Source organism: Lycium barbarum, chromosome 6, assembly GCF_019175385.1.
Source record: "Lycium barbarum isolate Lr01 chromosome 6, ASM1917538v2, whole genome shotgun sequence".
NCBI classification, from domain to species: Eukaryota; Viridiplantae; Streptophyta; class Magnoliopsida; order Solanales; family Solanaceae; genus Lycium; species Lycium barbarum.
In genome coordinates this window covers 22,426,721-22,446,707 of record NC_083342.1, presented here as the reverse complement: position 1 = coordinate 22,446,707, position 19,987 = coordinate 22,426,721, and the positions used below count along the sequence as shown (strand labels likewise).

The 19,987-nt window shown below is 37.7% G+C and overlaps 1 long non-coding RNA gene across 1 annotated transcript; it reads right to left on the bottom strand.

The window, feature by feature from the left end:
- Positions 1-357: 357 nt before the first annotated feature.
- LOC132599640 (uncharacterized) lies at positions 358-2,626 on the bottom strand. The gene is made up of 3 exons (XR_009566908.1): positions 2,267-2,626; positions 1,547-1,603; positions 358-786 (listed from the first exon to the last, which is right to left on the bottom strand). It is a non-coding gene; the product is annotated as an uncharacterized LOC132599640 (long non-coding RNA).
- Between the last annotated feature and the right edge of the window lie 17,361 nt (positions 2,627-19,987).

Below are 19,987 nucleotides of genomic sequence, written 5' to 3'. Positions count from 1 at the left end.
AATGTTATATATAATTACAAGTTATAAGCGGTGTATAATGGATTGCTTTGATCATTTTTTTGTGAGGATCAAGCGCGCGCGCGCGCGCACACACACACACACACACACACATATATATATATATTTCATTTATTTACAGTTTTCTTTTATTTTTTATGTAATTTTACCTATTTAAAAATATTTATTGTAATTATATTATTTTAAGAAATACTAAAAATAAAATACCCATGGGGCTTACGCCCCGTGCCTCGAGGCTTACGCCTCATCGAGGCGTATGTAAAACGCCCCGCCTTACGCCCCCACCTTTTAAAACACTGGTACCTATTAGATGTAGTCAAACTGAAACTACGAATAATATGGAAACTTACGAAGAACTCCGAAGGTCCATAACGTCATCATATATATATATCCAGATGAACTGTCTCCTGAGGAGTCACAACTGATCAAATCATAAAATGATACGCAAGCCGACAAGGCTGCCACTATACATCAATATCATATCATATGCAAGCCGACAAGGCTGCCATCACAGACGAACATATCCATCGCACATCGTTTAGACACAGCTGAACAGAACTTATACACAACCCACACATATGTCTACAGACCTCTAAGAGTATCGATAGCGAAATATGACGGGACAGGGCCCCACCGTACCCCTGGTTAAACATATACATATATATCATAAGATCTGTACCAAAAGTCTAGACTCCGGAACAACGGAGCTCTCCAAGAAAGCTGAGTAGAAGTCCTATGCTGAAGGGTCACCAAACCGACTTTCTGTACCTGCGGGCATGAAACGCAGCCCCCGAAGAAAGGGGGGTCAGTACGGAATATGTACTGAGCATATAAAGCATGAAATACAGTAAAAAGGATCATAACTGAAATAGAGATTACCAGAAACAAGTATGACTTTTAAAACATCAATACACTTGCCTTATGAAATGAAAATCATGCATATCAATATCATATATCATATATATAATGTGTCCCGGCCCTCTAGTGAGGGACTCGGTGAATAAGGTCGCCACATACCATCCTTGGCGCCATAATCACATCATCACACCATCACATCATCACATCATCACACTATCATATCATCACATCATCATATGTATATATATAACGTGTCCCGGCCCTCTAGTGAGGGACTCGGTGAACAATGCAGTGAAACTGTGCACGAAAACGTGTCCTGGCCCGGGACTCAGTGAAAGACATATTGAGGCACGCACGAGCAGAGTAGTGAGCAACTATATGCAATTTAAATCATATCTGAGACTCAATGGAATAATCAAAATGAACCATCATTTGCAAATCAAGACAATAGTCATACCAAATACCTTTCGAATGTCACTGTGAATTATATCAAAATAGAACTCTGGAACCATATGTACGTATTAAAACATGATAAAGTGAGTTCTGGGAATCAAGAACATTAGCCATCCTAGTGGCTCTAAGAATAGGAATTTCTTTGGAACCATATACACATCGTCTGTTCGTTTCATAAAGATCATGCCAAAAAAAAAAAAGGGTTAACTTTACATACCTTACGTCGTTCAAGAGCTCGGTCCAGCCAAGAACTTCCACAATTAATATGATAAACCTATAATCGTAAGAATACGCACGTGACTTAAGAAGGCTTTCGCACATCATATATATTAATTGATGACTTAATTCTAAAACGAAACGGGCAGCATCTCCTCTATACCATTAGCATCTCCCAATTGGGTATAGCAACCCAACAACGAATAAATCCCAAAAACACAACATGCATGTCCATAACAATTTCGCAATACTCTATAACGAGCGACAAGCTCGAATTACAATCCGTATACTCCATGGCACCTTTTCGTATGTTTTCTTCTTAACCTTAAAAATATTCTCAATATGATAAGGACATCATTTATCACAAATCTCGGCTTTATATCATATATTTACAACAAGAAAAACAGCCCACAACTCCAACTATATCAATTGACAATTCTATTTGTAAGTTCGCGTTTATTCCATCAATTCCTATATCGACACTTGTATATACTTCTTTATTTTCGTATATACATTGTATAACAACAAACACAACAACATCAACTACAGCCAATCCCACGATATTCCAGCACACCAAACAATTTATAGCAACCACCAAACAGTCCACACGATAACAATAACGATTTATCCGATTTCCCGCAATTAATTTCGTAGTTCCCATCTCTCAATTTAACTATGACCTGGACGAATTTAAATATATCGAGGAGAGGATAATTCTTACCTTATATGCGAAGAACTATTCTTTTTCCACCTTACTTCGCTTTGAAGAAAGCCCGAATTCGACAACACGACAGAACGGAACAACGGGATCTAAATATAAAGCAAAATCCATACGTTGTTCTTGAGAGAGATTACATTTTTCTTCCTTGAAATAAATAAAACACAACAGCGTTAACGTTGCTAATCTTTCCAAAACGTGAAATGTTTGCTGCTTGCTAATATAATGATGTTCATCAAGTGTGTAAAAGGATAGGCTAACGTGAAATGCTTGCTAATATAATGATGTTTTTACTTTCAAAGAAAGGTGGCCATATTGCCTCATATCCGTAGGAATTTTGCTGCCATTTCCTTTATTAAAAATCATGGGGTCAGTGCATATATAATTCACCCATCATAAATGCTATCATTTTAAAGATGCCACCTGTGCATCTTAATGCATGGTCATTTGGTGCTTTATTTTACATCATGGCACGTGGATGATTGCACGTGGAATATATTCCAAATATTTCTCCATTAATTATCTCGTTCTCTACACGCCAAAATTTATCCTTACATACACAATTAATTTCTTGACCTCAATTCACTTAAATAGTACTTATATACTCATTATTATACTCATGTGGTATAGTACTAGCCTCATTTGCTACACAAAATATTATTTTCAATCATCGTCGTCATACTTTTTAAGTCCTAAAATCATTTTGGGACTTCATCCTTTTATACACCGAACTCTTAATTTGCATGCTTGAATATGACCAAATTCTCCAAGCTCGGGTAAATTTGCTCATGTTGGACGGTTCAATTTCTTAGTCCAAAATTACGGGATATTATAGCTTGGACCGTATTTCATCAAATAAATTTCGAACCTCGACAAAACTTATTTTCTTCGATTGGTTTAACTTCAAATCCTTTCGATACATGTGTATTTTCTGTAACTAATTAATATATACCAGTATAACAATTCTCACCAAATATTGTTTTGAAAAATGATTCTGTCGTAACAAAAACTTATTAATCCATCACTTTAACCACCTATAAGCTTGGGGGATAACCTCGTGTCCGTTACTAATATCATTCAACTCGCACACTTTCCAACGCCTGAGAACACGGGATGTAACATGATCTTTGTGAGACAAACAGACAAAGCATATGTATGATTTCAAAGAACCTCCTATTCTTAAAGCCACTAGGATGGCTAATGTTCTTGACTTCCGAAGAACTATTTTGCTATGTCTTGGTACAAGTGTGTGGTTCCAAAAGTTCTATGTTGATTTGATCCATAGCGATATTCGAAAGGTACTTGATATGATTATTGCTTTGATTTTCCAAAAATAACTTCTGAAACGTTCATAGAAGGTTCTGTACTGAAACGTCCATAACTTTTTCATACTAACTCGGATTGACTTGAAACGCGTTTATGACTCTCAAGTGTCGATTTATGTACGCACCCATCGAGTCTTAAAAATTTGTTCTATGTGCATATGTATATGAAGCGATGCCTTATGAGATTTATGATCTTATTCTATGCTCTCTTAACGCTGTTATTCGTTGCTAGTCTCATCTTATAATAATTGCTCCTTCAAGGTGAGACAAAGCCATGATAACTATTCCATAATATATAATCGGAGGTTACCGACCTTACGTCACTCCGATAGGTACATGACTTTCTTTGGGCTCTCCTGCATGCTGCTATATGATATATGTATATGTATATGGGGCAAAGGGAAAGGTGAGGCGCTATAGACGCATAGCCACCTGATCAGTTGGTATAATATGATATCGTCCCGGACGCGGGATGCCCGGACGCGATCGGGCTGCACGTTCCGCAGCAATATAATATATATAAATGGATCGGGCTGCACGTTCCGCAGCAATATAATATATAAATGGATCGGGTTGCACGTTCCGCAGCAATATAATATATATATATATATATATATATATATATATATATATATATATATGGATCGGGCTACACGTTCCGCAGCAATATAATATATAAATGGATCGGGTTGCACGTTCCGCAGCAATATAATATATATATGGATCGGGCTGCACGTTCCGCAGCACTAAGCATGCATGGTACCGCCAAAAAGGCATTCATATGTGCAGGTTACTCTTTTATCTTACGGTATGTCCTATATGTCCATTCTGTGATCATTCATACTTTACATCCCTTACTACGTTACCATTCATGCCTTACATACTCAGTACATTGCTCGTACTGACCCCCCTTTCTTCGGGGGCTGCGTTTCATGCCACGCAGGTACACCCAGATGAGTAGCAGTCATTATAGAAGATGTTCCAACGGAGTTGGCAAGCTCCACTTGCCCCTGGAGTGTTGCCGGGTCAGAGTATTATGCTATGGTGTCTTGTTCGGAGTTAGAGACTTTGCAGACAGAGTCGTGGGTATAGAATGTCAGTTTTGGAAGCGGCTCCATCAGACGATGTGTCATTCTGTGTTATGTGATAAATTTCCATATGATTACAGATTTTGTTTGATTTGAGAACAAAGAAAAATAATATTTCTGAATGCCTCACTATGTATTTCATGTTTATTTGATTTAAAAGTTCAAAGAGGTTATGTATGTATTAAGAGTCAGAGGGTTCGCTCGGCTCCAAGTAAGGGTCGGGTGCCTATCACACCCTAGTGAGATTAGGGTGTGACAGTACTTATTGGATATGTAATAAAAATTACACCACATTTGTACTTTATTTTTGGGAAATAGAATTCGTTCAATTAGCCAAGAGCAATGGGATGACGTATTATGGCACATTTTACCCTTCAAATAAACGTTAGGCCTACCTCTGGCACAAAGAGGTCACATGCATACTAGGACGCGTTATTGTTGTTTGATATACTTGTTTACATTTTGCTTGACAACTTATTTGCCTTTATTTGATAAATTATTTGCTACATGACTAATTTGACTCTACGTGATCATGACTTTACTTAGATATTTTAATATGAGACTACTATCATTTGCATTTTATGTTTATTCCTTTTTTTTATATTCCCAAAAGAGTCGATTCGTGTTGACATTCGAGCTGGCCGACCATCTTTACTTCACAAGGTCAAAGACGTCAGCATTACCTCGACGTAGTTATGTTGTTCAAGGAAGGAAAACTACTATGTCTGATCCAGCCGCATCTATTTCAACTGGTTTGGAAAACATCGTGATCCCTAGTGAACCTCCCGAGACATCTAAACATAGAACTACTATTCAACATGATGAACATATCGCCTGCCTGACTCAAGAGATTGAGGATCTACGTGGAGAATTGAATCGGGTTAGGGACTTGACCAATTTGTCCATCACACTCCAAAGTCCACCTCCTGAACCTAGAAATGTCACACCAAACCCACCTAGTTTTCCATCACTTGAATCTCCAGTTCCTAAACATTTCCCTCCACAAAATAATGCACCTACCAACAACAACTTACCTCCAATCACCCCCCGCAAATCCATCAAATCCATCATCCGTCTATACTCCTCCATAAAGTCAACCACCCACCTACACTACCTATGCTACTCCTAATCCACCACCCGTCAACCCATCAAGTCAATCACTAGTTCACACTCCTTATGTTCCTTTATCCACTAACACTATTCCACCACCTACAACTACTCCTCTAAACCCATTATACCAACTACCTATAAATACCACTTATAACACACCACCTCCAATCCAAAACACACCCACCGTCCAAACTTATCCAACCTAGCATATACAAGGGGCACATTTTGTCACTCCAAATGCGCAATATGTTCCTCCGGTATATATATCGAAACACAAGCCTTTACCAACGTAATAACGGTAAGGTTCCAACCCGAGGTGGATCAATATTAGGAAATGGAAAAGGATGCAAAAGCAAGGGCAGATCATATATTGTTAAAAGAGATCCATAATCTCAAAGAAGCAATGAGAAACCTTCAAGTTGCTAGGGGGAGAAAGAGTGTAGAATATGAAGATCTGTGTGTTCAGCCTGACGTTGATTTGTTCGTAGGCTACAAGCCGCCGAAATTTGATAAATTTAATGGAACAGGCAACCTCATGCGCATTTAAGGGCTTATTGTGACAAACTGGTTGGAGTAGGTAGAGATCAGAATATAAGGATGAAACTATTCATAAGAAGCTTATCTGGTAAGGCTCTTACTTGGTATACGCAACAAGATGTCCGTAAATGGCATGGTTAGAGTGATATGGCACAAGACTTCATGGACCGATTATGTTTCAATACCGATATCACACCAGATAGAGTCTACATGACTAAGGTAACCAAGAAGTCAACTAAGTCATTCCGTGATTATGTGCTACGTTGGAGGTCAGAAGCAGCCAGGGTTCAACCCCCGATGAGTGATAGAGAAATGACTGCTACCTTCATTGAATGCCAAGCTAGCATATACTATGAGAAAATGATAGGCATGATGGGAAAAAAGTTCACAAAAGTTGTCAGAATGGGAGAAGCCTTAGAAGAAGGAATCAAATCGGGAAAAATTCAGGATCTCGCTGCCTTGCAAGCTGCAAGCAAAGCTATTCAATTTGGTTATATCAGCGGGACCAAAAAAAAGAAAGAAGATGTTGCTGCAGTCATAAATATCCAAGGACGTAAGCCAAGCCAAGCCATTACATACCTTAACCATCCACAACAACCTGTCTACCCTTACCAATATGCTGAACCCTACCAAGCTCCACTAACTCCTTACCCTGTCTACAACGCCCAAGCAAACTACTACCAACCCCGAGCTCCTCCCTATCAAAACCCACATCCATATCAATCCGTTCGAGCTCCAACTTACCAAAATCGACCACATACTATACCTAAAGCCCGTTCAAACCCTGAAATAAAAAATACCCATAACTACACGCGATTCGCTGAACCCTTGGCTCAATTATTTGAAAGACTGAAAGCAGCAGGCATGATACAACCAATTGAAGGGAAAATTTCGGATCCTATTCTGAGATGGTTTGATGGTTCCAAGCGTTATGTATATCATTCTGGAGTTGCTGAGCATAATATCGAAGATTGTTATGGTCTCAAAAACAAGATCGAAGCCTTAATCAAGGAAGGGGTAGTTCAACTTACTGGGGCTCAGCCCAATGTGGACAACAATCCTCTACCTACTCACAAAAATGTTAATGTGAACATGATAACTGTTGAGGAAGATTGGGATTTGAAAGAAACCATCATGCTAATTGGAAAGGTGGAAAGGGGCACGTCATCAACCTTTACTGCTCCCGTGGAAACAGTCCAAAGACAAGCACCAATAAAGGTTACTTCTACAACTACTCGCAACACCAAGATGCCGACCATTTGGGGTGCCGAACCATGAAAGACTTTGAAGAATTGGACTTGTACTCTGTCCTTGGTTCGTCGGGAGTCTTGGTAGATTGAACATATAGTGAACTTTTGAAATAGCACGATTTTAAAAATTAAGGCCTGAATCGTGCCCATAATTTGGTTGCTTTGCCTCATCTTTTGGAAGCTTAATTGAAAAATCTATGAATGCATTTCTTATTTTCCTTAACTGTCCATTATTTGTTATTTTCTATTCTATTTAGTATATAAATTATCAAATCTGCCAATTTTATGATTGTGACATATAATGAAACGAATGAATAAAGTTTATGTGCCGAACACGATTATGAAGAACGGGAAGCCAACATACATCTTGAGAGAATAATAGAAATTCGAGGACAAGATAAGATTCCACTTGGAGGAAATTGAAAGACAATGGATAATGACACAATCATGAAGGCTAAGGACGACATTAGATTAGATTGCCTAGTTTGTAACCTTCGTTTTTTATGTACCTACGAACTATGCTGACCTGATTCCCTTGGTAGGATACGTAGGCAACCCATATAGAGTTTGGTTGCATTATAGCAGAAAATCCAAAAATCCTTATTATTTGTATATAAGGAGAACTACGCCTGACCTGATTCCCTCGGCAGGATGATATTACCTCAGTTTTTTTTTTTTTTTAATTTGATTCATAATAACCATTTTCTCGAAAATCAACAAAGCATTTATTTTTTAAAAAAACATTAGCTTACTCAGTTTTTGAAGTAAACATAATATTCCATTTATTCTCTTTTACTTGTGCGATATAAGAATTTTCTTTTACTTTTCTATTTTAGCTAATCATGACAGAATTACGGATTTTTTCTTGAACTATATTCTTATCATTAAAAAGTTATTTCTCAAACCTACTTTAGTACGAGTAAATTAAATTTATATTTTTAAACTAGAGTAAATATAGGTAAGTTAATACAATAAGTAATTATTTATTTTTAAGGAAATTATAAAATGTATACTGAGTAAGTAAAAGCTAACGGATGCAATATTGAATCTCGAAGTTCATACAAGCATCTTCGTGGTGCTCCATTTTGCTACACCAATTGTAACACCCCAATTTTTTTAAAAATTAATGCTTGCATTTTCGATTGACCATATCTTTTTAATGATAAATTTTACTTCACATTTTCTAAACGTGAATTTTACAATATATGAAAATTGTTTATTTTAAATTGTGATAATATTGTAACGACTAATCTTTCGTTCCTGAAAATAATAATCAAGACAAGAAAAATAGCGACAAAGAATAATATTTGATTTCAAGAATTTGTGCGGGGGTTACAATCTTTATGAAATCTTAAATAAAAAGATGTAATCCTCTGATTCTTCTCCTCACGATACGACCGTCAATCAAGGGCTTTGCTTGTTCTTGAATGGACGAATTACTTGTTGTTGAGACTTCACTACGATTGCGGAGCCGAGCTTTAATCACAAACGTAGAGGTATGGAAACTTGCGGCTCACCACTTGGAGCGAAGACTTCTAGTATGCGGAAGACTTGCGGCTGAGAGCTTCCCTATATGTCTTTCCTTTTATCCCTTTTGGCTTTGTGAAGACCCCTATTTATAGTTGCAGGGGAGAGCTAGGGTTTGTATATGATTGGCTGAACCATGTCATTTGAACACTTGGCGACATTTGATTGGTTCTTCTATTGACTTAACATGCTGCGTCACTTATGCACGTGGCATGATTTTATTGGTCCTTGACTAGACTTGGCGCGCCACGTCATTTGACACGTGGCATGGACCTTGGGCTAATAGAGTGGGCTCATCATGTGAAGACCAACTCAATGTACTAACCCAAATAAAATTGGATTTTACTTTAAATCCACGTCTTGGATTAAATAATTTGATCTTGATTTGGACTTGATATTCTATGAAGTTAGGAATTTATCCAAATTTAATATGGATTTTAATTCCACAAAATTCTTATGTCTACAAATGCCCCCTACTTCAAGGCTTGTCGAGGTGTAGACTTATCAAACCTTAAAGACATGTCTTGGAGTACTCGTGACGGTGAAAATTTGGACACTCCGAGTATTTTCAACTTTTATATGAAGCATGTAAACCCAGCCGTTGATGGCACTTTATGACTTGTATTATTACTTTCTTCAAATATGTAGCTTGAGAATAATTCTAAAACAAAAATTCTCCAAGCCGGATATGATTTCCCAGATAAACATTCATATTACCCAAACAGTAGACTCTGAACAATATCTAGCAAACTTAGGTTGACTAAGACAAAATACTTGCATGAATTAGCTTTATTGTATAAAATCATTACAATAATGCTTTTGCAAATAAGTATAGTCCACATCATGTAGAGCCACTATAACTTTGCAGGGCACATATATCACGAGACTTAATTCCTTATGATATACTGAAGATCTAATCTATGTGAAACTCCAAAGTGATTTCATATATAGTGATAAAAAAATGCCAACTTAGTGAAAAGAGTCATATGAACCCAAGGGTTGTGAATTGCCAATAACAACTTGACGTGCTCTTCAATTTAGTTCGGGTCATGCTAAAAAAAACCTAATTTGAGTCCCATTAAAAGTCCCACACTTCTGCCGCCTCAACAAGCTTATAAGTAGCAGCACCTCATTAACAAGAAAGCATTCACTTCTGCTTATCCTCGTAGCAGACATCATCAGCAACATCTAAAGCTTTTGTCAAGAATTCCCTTTGTTTGCTCTGATAAGTATCTAATGCGTGTTTCTAAGTTTAGACCCATTTAACAATAGCTTTGAACTTCACAGCTTGCTAATTTCTGATTTGTGCATCCTTATGAGAAATATTGTATCTCATTGCAGGAGTATCTGAATTGCAAACGACTTGCGGCGTTGGAAAATACACTCCCAGAGCTTCCCCTTTTAATGTCTTTTGTAGGTTTGCGGACGCATCTATACGATTTTAATTTCCTGCAAATACGATGCACTTTTGTGACCGCAATACGCCACGTCCTCATCTAGAGACAGTGAGCAACAAACAAAATTCGAACTCCAAAGTCCTTTCCTTGGGGATTCAACCTCCGGTGATCGGCGTCTTCTCACTTGATAGAGAGCTATCTGTCGAATCGCTTCATCTTTCTGAATGGTCAAAATATGGAGACCAAAGATGTCATGAGTAGCTCTCAAACAAGGTCATTAATATGGATGTCCCTCTATATTATTACCGCAATTTGTCGCGTCTACCGAATCTTCTCATCCCAAAGGATGTTTCAGCAATTGGAGTGTTCCGGCTTCTGTATTTGGTGAAGTTTTGCTACTTGAGTTCTTGACAACAGGTCCAACGCATACGCCGAAGACGACAAAGCAAAAGTGGCAAAGAGATTGATATTCAAGATCGGATAATTGGCCACAAGATGACAAAGCAATAGTGGCAAAGAGATTGATATTCAAGATCGGATAATTGGCCACAAGATGAAGCTTCATGATATTGGGGCACACCATGCAAACTAGATAATCGTACTTCAATCCATATCCATCATGCCAAATTGAAGCGTCGTGCCGATGGCACTAATCCGTATAGAACCAAGAAGCTTCGTGTAGTTCGCACCGTGGCCGTAAATTCGTTCAGAGTCAAGAAGCTTCATGCAGTTGGAATCATGGGCTCCATCATCCCTTTTTTCTTTTGCAGGTTTATGAGGGAGTGCAAATTGTCTCGATATCATACCTAGAAGATGCAAGACATGGTCGTTCGATTGGAGAGGAACTACTTCGTGTGTTCCCTGTCGTGGCTCGGCGAGAAAAAGGCTTGGAGTGACCGTATTATATCTTCGAAGAGTGAGAAACCATATTCCATAATTGGAGATACATCGACCGTATTCCATCATTGGCGGCACATCGACCGTATCCCATCGTTGGAGACATATCTCACGTCGACTGTATTTCATCTTTGGCGAGCTAGCATATGGCGCATCTCCGCAAATATTTCTTGATGTAGGAGCGATGAAATCATAAGATGATTGTTTTTAAAAATTTAGATATTGAAGGGCCGCAACATATAAAAAATCTACATCAAATTACTTAAGCACAAGCCAGAATAAATTTTTGAAGTTGAACAAAACATCTGCCGTTCTAATTTTTCAGATTTGACTGCTATCGCCGAAAAATTAATATCCCGAACTTGGAGCATCTGAATTGTTAGCCGTCTATGCCTGTGGAAACTAAAATCAGAGATCTGTAACTTATATTAATCTCGTAGTAGAAATCCTTCCAGATTTGCCACAGTAATTTCTTAAAGTTGGTCCAGACGTTTGTCATGTTTCCGTTTCAGCTTTGCGCACCCTCGCTGAAAAATTCATATCCAGAGCCAGGAGTGTCCGAATTGCATTTCTCTTGATGGAACAGAATCAGAACTCAAAGATTTACAATATGTCAAAATTTTAGATCATAATTCCTTCCATACTAATCAGAATTAACTTCTTAAATTGATTTCTAACTTGTCGGTTTCACACCTTTGTGCAGTCTAGCCGAAAAATTCATATCCAGGGCTTGGAGTGTTTGAATTGCGAGACGTCTGTGCCATCGGAAGCCAAACTCAGAGATCTGCAACTGGTATAAATTTTTGGCAGAAATGGTTCAAGATTTGCCGCAGCAATTTCATGAAGTTGGTCCATAAGTCTGCCATATCACTTGCTTTTAAGCTTGTTCACTTGTTCCGTAAAATTCATAACTTGAGCTTAGAGATTTCGAATTATGCACCGCTTGATCCTTCGAAGCTCAAAATATAGGTGCTACAACTATGCGGCTGATGGAGACACAATTCACATTAGATTCGACTTCACAAACTTTTTGTAGTGACGTCACCATTTGAAGAAATAATGCTCACTTGATAAAGGCACTTAAGACGAGTTGACTTGTATAGGATGATGTGCATATAGTTTCATCCCATTTTTTGGAATCATTGATGTACCAAAATCCTTCGGAATTGAGGCAATAAAATATCTTTTACCTTTTGATGCAATTTGTCTTCTTTTCTTTCGCAATGTATGTCTTTGTATTTGAAAGAATTAATGTGATGCCCCCAACTTTAATTTTGGTGACCACATCATGCCATGACTTCTTTTTGATAAACTTATGCGACTGAACTTAGATATAACTCTAAGCGCCTACGTACCTCGTTAAAGAGGATCAAGTCATAACGTAGTTCAGAAAGAGTGAGTTTTTTTTTTTTTAATGTCCTAACTTTTTCCCAGGTCGCCTCATTTGTTGTCTTCGACCTAGCAGACATTCTCTTTTATTGCGGCATACATAGTTTAAACTCATATGGGCCAGGATTATTCAACTTTGAAGATTTAGCTCGTTTTCATGGAGCTTTTGCAGCTTCAAGACTATACTCGATTTTGAAGAGCTTTGTAACTTCAGAATTTAGCTCAAATTTGAATAGCTTTGCAACTTGAGGATTTGGCTCAAATTTGAAGAGCTTTGCAACTTCAAGATTCGGCTAAAATTTGGAGAGCTTTGCAACTTGAATATTTGGCTTGTATTCGAAGATCTTCGCCACTTGAAGACTCGGCTCGTATTTGAAGAGCTTTGCAACTTGAAGATTCGGCTGAAATTTGAAGAGCTTTGCAACTTGAATATTCGGCTGAAATTTGAAGAGCTTTGCAACTTGAATATTCGGCTCGTATTTGAAGATCTTCGCAACTTGAAGACTCGACTCGTATTTGAAGAGCTCCAAAACTTGAAGATTTGGCTCATCTTTGAACAACTCAGTGACTTGAACATTTAGCTAGAATTGAAGAGCTTTGAAACTTGAAGACTTGGCCTGAATGTGAGGAGCTCGAAAACTTGAAGATTTGGCTCATATTTGAACAACTCAGTGACTTGAACATTTAGCTAGAATTTGAAGAGCTTTGAAACTTGAAGACTTGGCTTGAATTTGAGGAGCGTCACAACTTGTGGATTTAGCTCGAATTTGGGGAGCTTCTTGATATGAAGGTTTAGCTTGAATTTAAAGAGCTTCACGACTGTAGATTTAGCTCGAATTTGATGAGCTTTACAACTTGAGAATTTAGCCTGAATTTGAAGGCTTGTGACATACAGTTTAGACTCTTGTGTCAAGGAGTATTTCAACTTACAGTTTATGCTCATGCATCAAGGATCATTTCAACTTGCAGTTTAGGCTCTTGAGTCGAGGAGCGTTTCAACTTGCAGTTTAGGCTCTTGTGTCGAGGAGCATTTCAACTTTGCAGTTTAGGCTCATGCGTCAAGGAGCGTTTCAACTTGCTGTTTAGGCTCTTGCTTCGAGGAGCGTTTCAACTTGCAGTTTAAGCTCTTGCGTCGAGGAGCGTTTCAACTTGTAGTTTAGGCTCTTGTGTCAAGGAGCGTGCGTTGAGGAGCGTTTCAACTTGCAGTTTAGGCTCTTGCGTTGAGGAGCGTTTCAACTTGCAGTTTAGGCTCTTGCGTTGAGGAGCGATGTAACATACATGGACTCTTCTATTTCATCTTCGGATTCAAACTTTCCCCCACTATGGAAGTCTTCTATATCTTCATCTTCGTGAGGCTCACGGACAGGCAACAATTGATCTCCACTTGTATCAATGCTTAATTCCATATCATGCGCACGAATTGCCAACTCTTCAAATGTTTTGGGCTTTATTCCTTGCAAGATGTAACGAAGACCCCAATGCATACCTTGGATGCACATTTCGATCCCAGAAGTTTCACTAAGGCGATCTTTGCAGTTAAGGCTCAAGCTCCTCCAGCGATTGATGAAGTCAACAACTTTCTCACCCTTTGTCTGGCGGGAATTTGTAAGCTCTATCATGCTCACAACGCGCCTTGTGCTGTAGAAGCAGTTAAGAAATTCTTGATCTAGTTGCTCCCACCTATCAATAGAACTAGGTTCGAGGTCTATGTACCAATCAAAGGCATTCCCTTTGAGGGATCGAACAAATTGCTTGACAAGGTAATCACCATATGTTCCAGCATTATTGCAAGTTTCAACAAAGTGTGCTATGTGTTGTTTCGGATTCCCTTTGCCGTCGAATTGCTGCAACTTAGGAGGTTGATAGCCAGCAGGCATCTTCAACTTATCAATCCTTCGCGTATAAGGCTTTGCATATGTAAGAGAAGATTTGGGTGCGGGCTCAAATTTATCCTTAATAGCCTCTATAATGAAGTCCTTCAACTGGCCAGCGGGAATCAGACCTTTGGCGGGGACTTGGACCTTCTTGATCGTTGTTGCTTATTTTGCGGAGGACTCTTCTTCCTCTTGTGTTTCATGAAGCTTTACATGTGCTTGGGTAGATTCTCCTTCGGCCATGCTTTCCAATTTATTTTTTAACTTGGTGATTTTAGCATCGTGGTCTTTAACATACTTTGATAGTCCTTTAACTGCTTTCGTCAAATTTTCAAGCTGTTCTTCTACGGTTGAAGCATTAGTCATCATTGCATGCACCACTATCGTAGGTGATGGAGAAGAACATGGATTTTTGCGAACATATAATGTGAACATGTTATGCGGAGTAGATCCAGTGCTTAAGACACCATCATCGGCTTGTGTGAAGGATGTCTTGGACTTAGATAAACTAAGTTGGGCAAGAACCCTCTCGACCATTTTGGCGACATCCTCCCCTTTTTCTGTGGTGTTTGCGGGAGATCTCACTCCTTTTGAAGAAGAACCAAAGACGACAGCAGATTCAGACTGTGCTTGCGGAGCTAGTTCTCCTAGCAATTTGACGGGTCCGATGCTCCCCTTAGTAACATCTAGGATGTTTTCCACAGCAACGGAGAATTTGGATCCGATAGTTTTTGCGGATGCGGCTTTCGAGTTGACTTTCTTGGAAGTCATCTTGGTAGTTTTGAACTTCAATTGTTGGAGAGAAGAGATAAGAGGTAAAGATGGTCCCACTGGGCGTGCCAAATTTGTAACGACTAATCTTTCGTTCCTGAAAATAATAATCTAGACAAGAAAAATAGCGACAAAGAATAATATTTGATTTCAAGAATTTGTGCGGGGGTTACAATCTTTATAAAATCTTAAATAAAAAGATGTAATCCTCTGATTCTTCTCCTCACGATACGACCGTCAATCAAGGGCTTTGCTTGTTCTTGAATGGACGAATTACTTGTTGTTGAGACTTCACTACGATTGCGGAGCCGAGCTTTAATCACAAACGTAGAGGTATGGAAACTTGCGGCTCACCACTTGGAGCGAAGACTTCTAGTATGCGGAAGACTTGCGGCTGAGAGCTTCCCTATATGTCTTTCCTTTTATCCCTTTTGGCTTTGTGAAGACCCCTATTTATAGTTGCAGGGGAGAGCTAGGGTTTGTATATGATTGGCTGAACCATGTCATTTGAACACTTGGCGACATTTGATTGGTTCTTCTATTGACTTAACATGCTGCGTCACTTATGCACGTGGCATAATTTTATTGGTCCTTGACTAGACTTGGCGCGCCACGTCATTTGACACGTGGCATGGACCTTGGGCTAATAGAGTGGGCTCATCATGTGAAGACCAACTCAATGTACTAACCCAAATAAAATTGGATTTTACTTTAAATCCACGTCTTGGATTAAATAATTTGATCTTGATTTGGACTTGATATTCTATGAACTTAGGAATTTATCCAAATTTAATATGGATTTTAATTCCACAAAATTCTTATGTCTACAAATATTTATAAGAAAATTTTGTGGTATAGTTATTTAAACTACTCTTACTATTATTCTCTTAAATTAATTATGAAATGGAATAGATATTTGTGTATTTAGGGCAACCCCCTTTTTGTGTTTATCCAAGGAAAACGTTTGAGCAGCCCATCTTATGCTTATCCAAGGTGAGATATATCAGCTTTTGTGTCATGTCTTTCCTCCTCATCAAATTTCATTTTTATTGCTAAAGAGAACCTCAACCCTCTTCTCGTCTCATCAAATTCTCCCATTAAATCAACCAGCAAGACTTGTTTTTGTTGAACCACAAATTACTTCTCTCTTTTGTGGTAAGATTACTAAACCTTTTTTTGCACTGTAAACTGTTAGTATTTTAAGAATATCTCCTTGTGTAGTACTCCTTTTCAAGTGACTAAGAGGAGGGTTGAATTTGCAAGGAGATATTTGAAAATGGTTGGCTTTGTTGTGATGAATCAGAAAGAAGACGTTCTGTGTGGGACTTTTTTTCGTAAACTTTTAAAGTAGAAAGTTTCTCTTTGTTCCTTTTGAAGGTTAATTGATGGGACTCTCAACCTTCTATCGGTTAATGATAAGTTACATGGAAAATTAGTTAATTTGACCCGTGCTTCGCGCGATTATTTCGTGATTAAATACCAATGGATTTATGCTATAATTCTTTTGCTAGATTATATTTGAGAGATAAAAAAGAAGAACCATGAAAGTTATTAATATCAGCTATAAAAATCACGTCTATTAATATCACACTAATAAAATTTAGGCAAGTAAAGCACTTGGACTAAAAAGTACAAAATTTGTTAGCTATCCTTATTGTATGCGCAAAAGATTCCTAAAAACTCAATTTCTCATCTCATGGCACCATTCATACTTCTATAGTTCTATCAAATATGCTTAAAAGATATATGGTGAGACTAAACAAGGAATCATTCAAAAGTAATATAAAATTGATTGACCTTCATTCCATCAAAAGTTTTTTTTCCTTCTAACTGATTTATTCACAGAAGAAAATTAAAAAATAAAGGATATATAATTAATTGACCTTTATTCCTTTTCACGTGAAATTAATTATGTAGGCAAAGACTTTTTCTATCAAACAACTTCGTCTAAAAAGGTATTATGTATCAATTATCTCTCCTTATGATAGACTTTAAGTAGACATTTGACCATGAAAATCATATATTTATTATTTTATTTGGAATTTTAGAGTTGGAGTTCAAGATGGAGTTGTGTTTGGTTATAATTTTTGCAAAAACTATTTGGTTGTTTGAATGTATTGAAAGTGAAAAAGGTGAAAAAAAGTGAAAACAAGGTTTTAGTTGTTTTCTAAATTCCAAATTCCAAATACATGGTCAAAAGTTGATTTCCAAATAAAGCGAAATAATGTTTCGGAAAAAAGTAAAAATTCTCATGGCCAAACAGGCCCTAAATGTCTCTGAATCACAATTTCTTCCGAAGATGCTAATTAAAAATGACTTAACAATATCCTCATAAACGAAATATTCCAAATGCAACAAATACACACATTAATCAACCTGAAAAAACAAAAAAAAAAAACAACCAAAATCAGTGAAATTTAAAAAGGAGAAAGAAAACATCATAAATTTATAAATTTACTAAGCACAATTCAAGCAATTGAAGCCAAAAAAAAAAGGCTCAAATATAGTTCAAAAGCATAATATTTTTAATTAAGAATATTAATGAAAAGTACGAAAAAAATTAAAATTAGATATAAATAATGACAATTGGCACTACAATTTTCAGTATACATTGAAAAAATCAAAATTCATGAACCATAGAGAAAGAAGCATCGAAGGACAGAAGAAGAAAAAGTACCTGGATCAACAGAAGAAATAGGTATGAAATTAAGTAGAAGAAAGAGGGATTTTAAGAGAAGAAATAGTTAGTAGTAAGGAGGAGATAAATAATTAGTAGTAGTTGAGGGATGTTAATTACATTAATGAGGAGAGAAATAATCAGTGAAGTAGTAGTTAAGGCCTTAAGGGATGTTAAGTACGTATGTTATTCAAGAGGAAGAGGTGGGATAAAAGCCAAGAGCAAAATATTTTCAATTAAGAATATCAATTGATTACGGGACATTAATATCACTTTAATTTTTTTTAGCATAATTGGAGAGCTAAAAAGATGGCTCCTGTTTTTTTTTACGTAGCATATTTAACATAATTAACAAAGGCCATAAATAGGAAATAATAGGAAAAATGTCAAAAACAAAAAAGAGAAAAAAAATAAGTAATTTTGTTTCTTCGCCATAGAGAGGTGCCACATTGATAACTTTCAATTACTCCATTATAACATTAATCAAACAAACATAACCAACTGCCATAGTAGCTGATTATAAAACTAACGAATCAAAACTGTAAGTAGATGAAGAACAGTTGGAAGAAGATGTGAGAGGAGAGGGAGAGAAGGTATTATTGAAATGAGTAGAAGAGAACGAAATGTGTGTGTTGATTACAATTTACAGTCGTGCAGCTGCTTATATAATGCAGTGATCAACATATGAAAATATCTATAACTAGATCAACAACCTAACTAACCAACTATGCCACTGTCACGACCCAACTCCGTGGGCCGCGACCAGTGCCCTAGCTGGGCACCTATACGTACCCGATACCCAATTTAGCATATTATCAAAATAATGTAATATAATAACAACATTAGTGGATGCTACAGAATTTAGCAGAAAAGCAGACTTGGCACACAGAAGCCGATAAGGCTGTCATAAAACCAAAACATCCCAAACATATGTACAGAACCCACACAGATGTATCCACAGACCTCTACAGAACATATCATAATCATAAGACGGGACAGGGCCCCGTCATACCCTGAACAAAGTACACATCCAGATAGCAGTGACAGACTGTACCAAAAGATGGGCTCTGTAGAAGAGAGCGCCCCAAAATAGCAGAAATGGGATCCTAAACGTGCGGATCAGCAAACCTGTCGTCTGTACCTGCGCGGCATGAAAACGCAGCCCCCGAAGAAAGGGGGTCAGTACGAAATATGTACTGAATATGTAAAGCGGAATCACAGAAGTCAAATCATAATGATTACAGAAAATGGGTACAAAATCCAGAGTGTCAAATGCATATTTCCAAATCAGATAGAATGTGTACAGAAACATATGTCATATCATATCCGATCCCTGCCACGGGACTCGGCAGACAGAACGTGGTCACCCTCCCGACACTGGTGCCACAATACAGAGGAATCAGAAAAGGGGGCGTGGCCCCGTATCATAAAATGTCATATCAGAATGGCCATAACAGATCAGATCAGAATAGGCGGACATGGCACATCATACTCCACAGACCCATGTACGCGTATACCTGCCCCCTCACATCGGGGCGCGGCGAACAATGCAGAGAATTACGCTTGACAACATATCCTGGCCCGGGCTCAGTGTGGGAAACATTGGGACATCCACGAATGGAGTAGTGAGAGACTAATGCAATTTAAAAATATAATAAATGTTTTCAAAGACTCGATGAAGCGTATCAAAGACAAACAAATCCAATGGGGTCGGACGGAATCATAATAAATGTATTTCGGATATCATAATAAATTACAGAAGTATAACTTTCCCGAAGTCATTCCGAGTGTCAAAATAATTTATAATATTTAACAGAATATTTAAAATAATATTCGTTAAGCGATTAGTAGGGTAATTAAAACATTTCTTTCAAAAATCGCT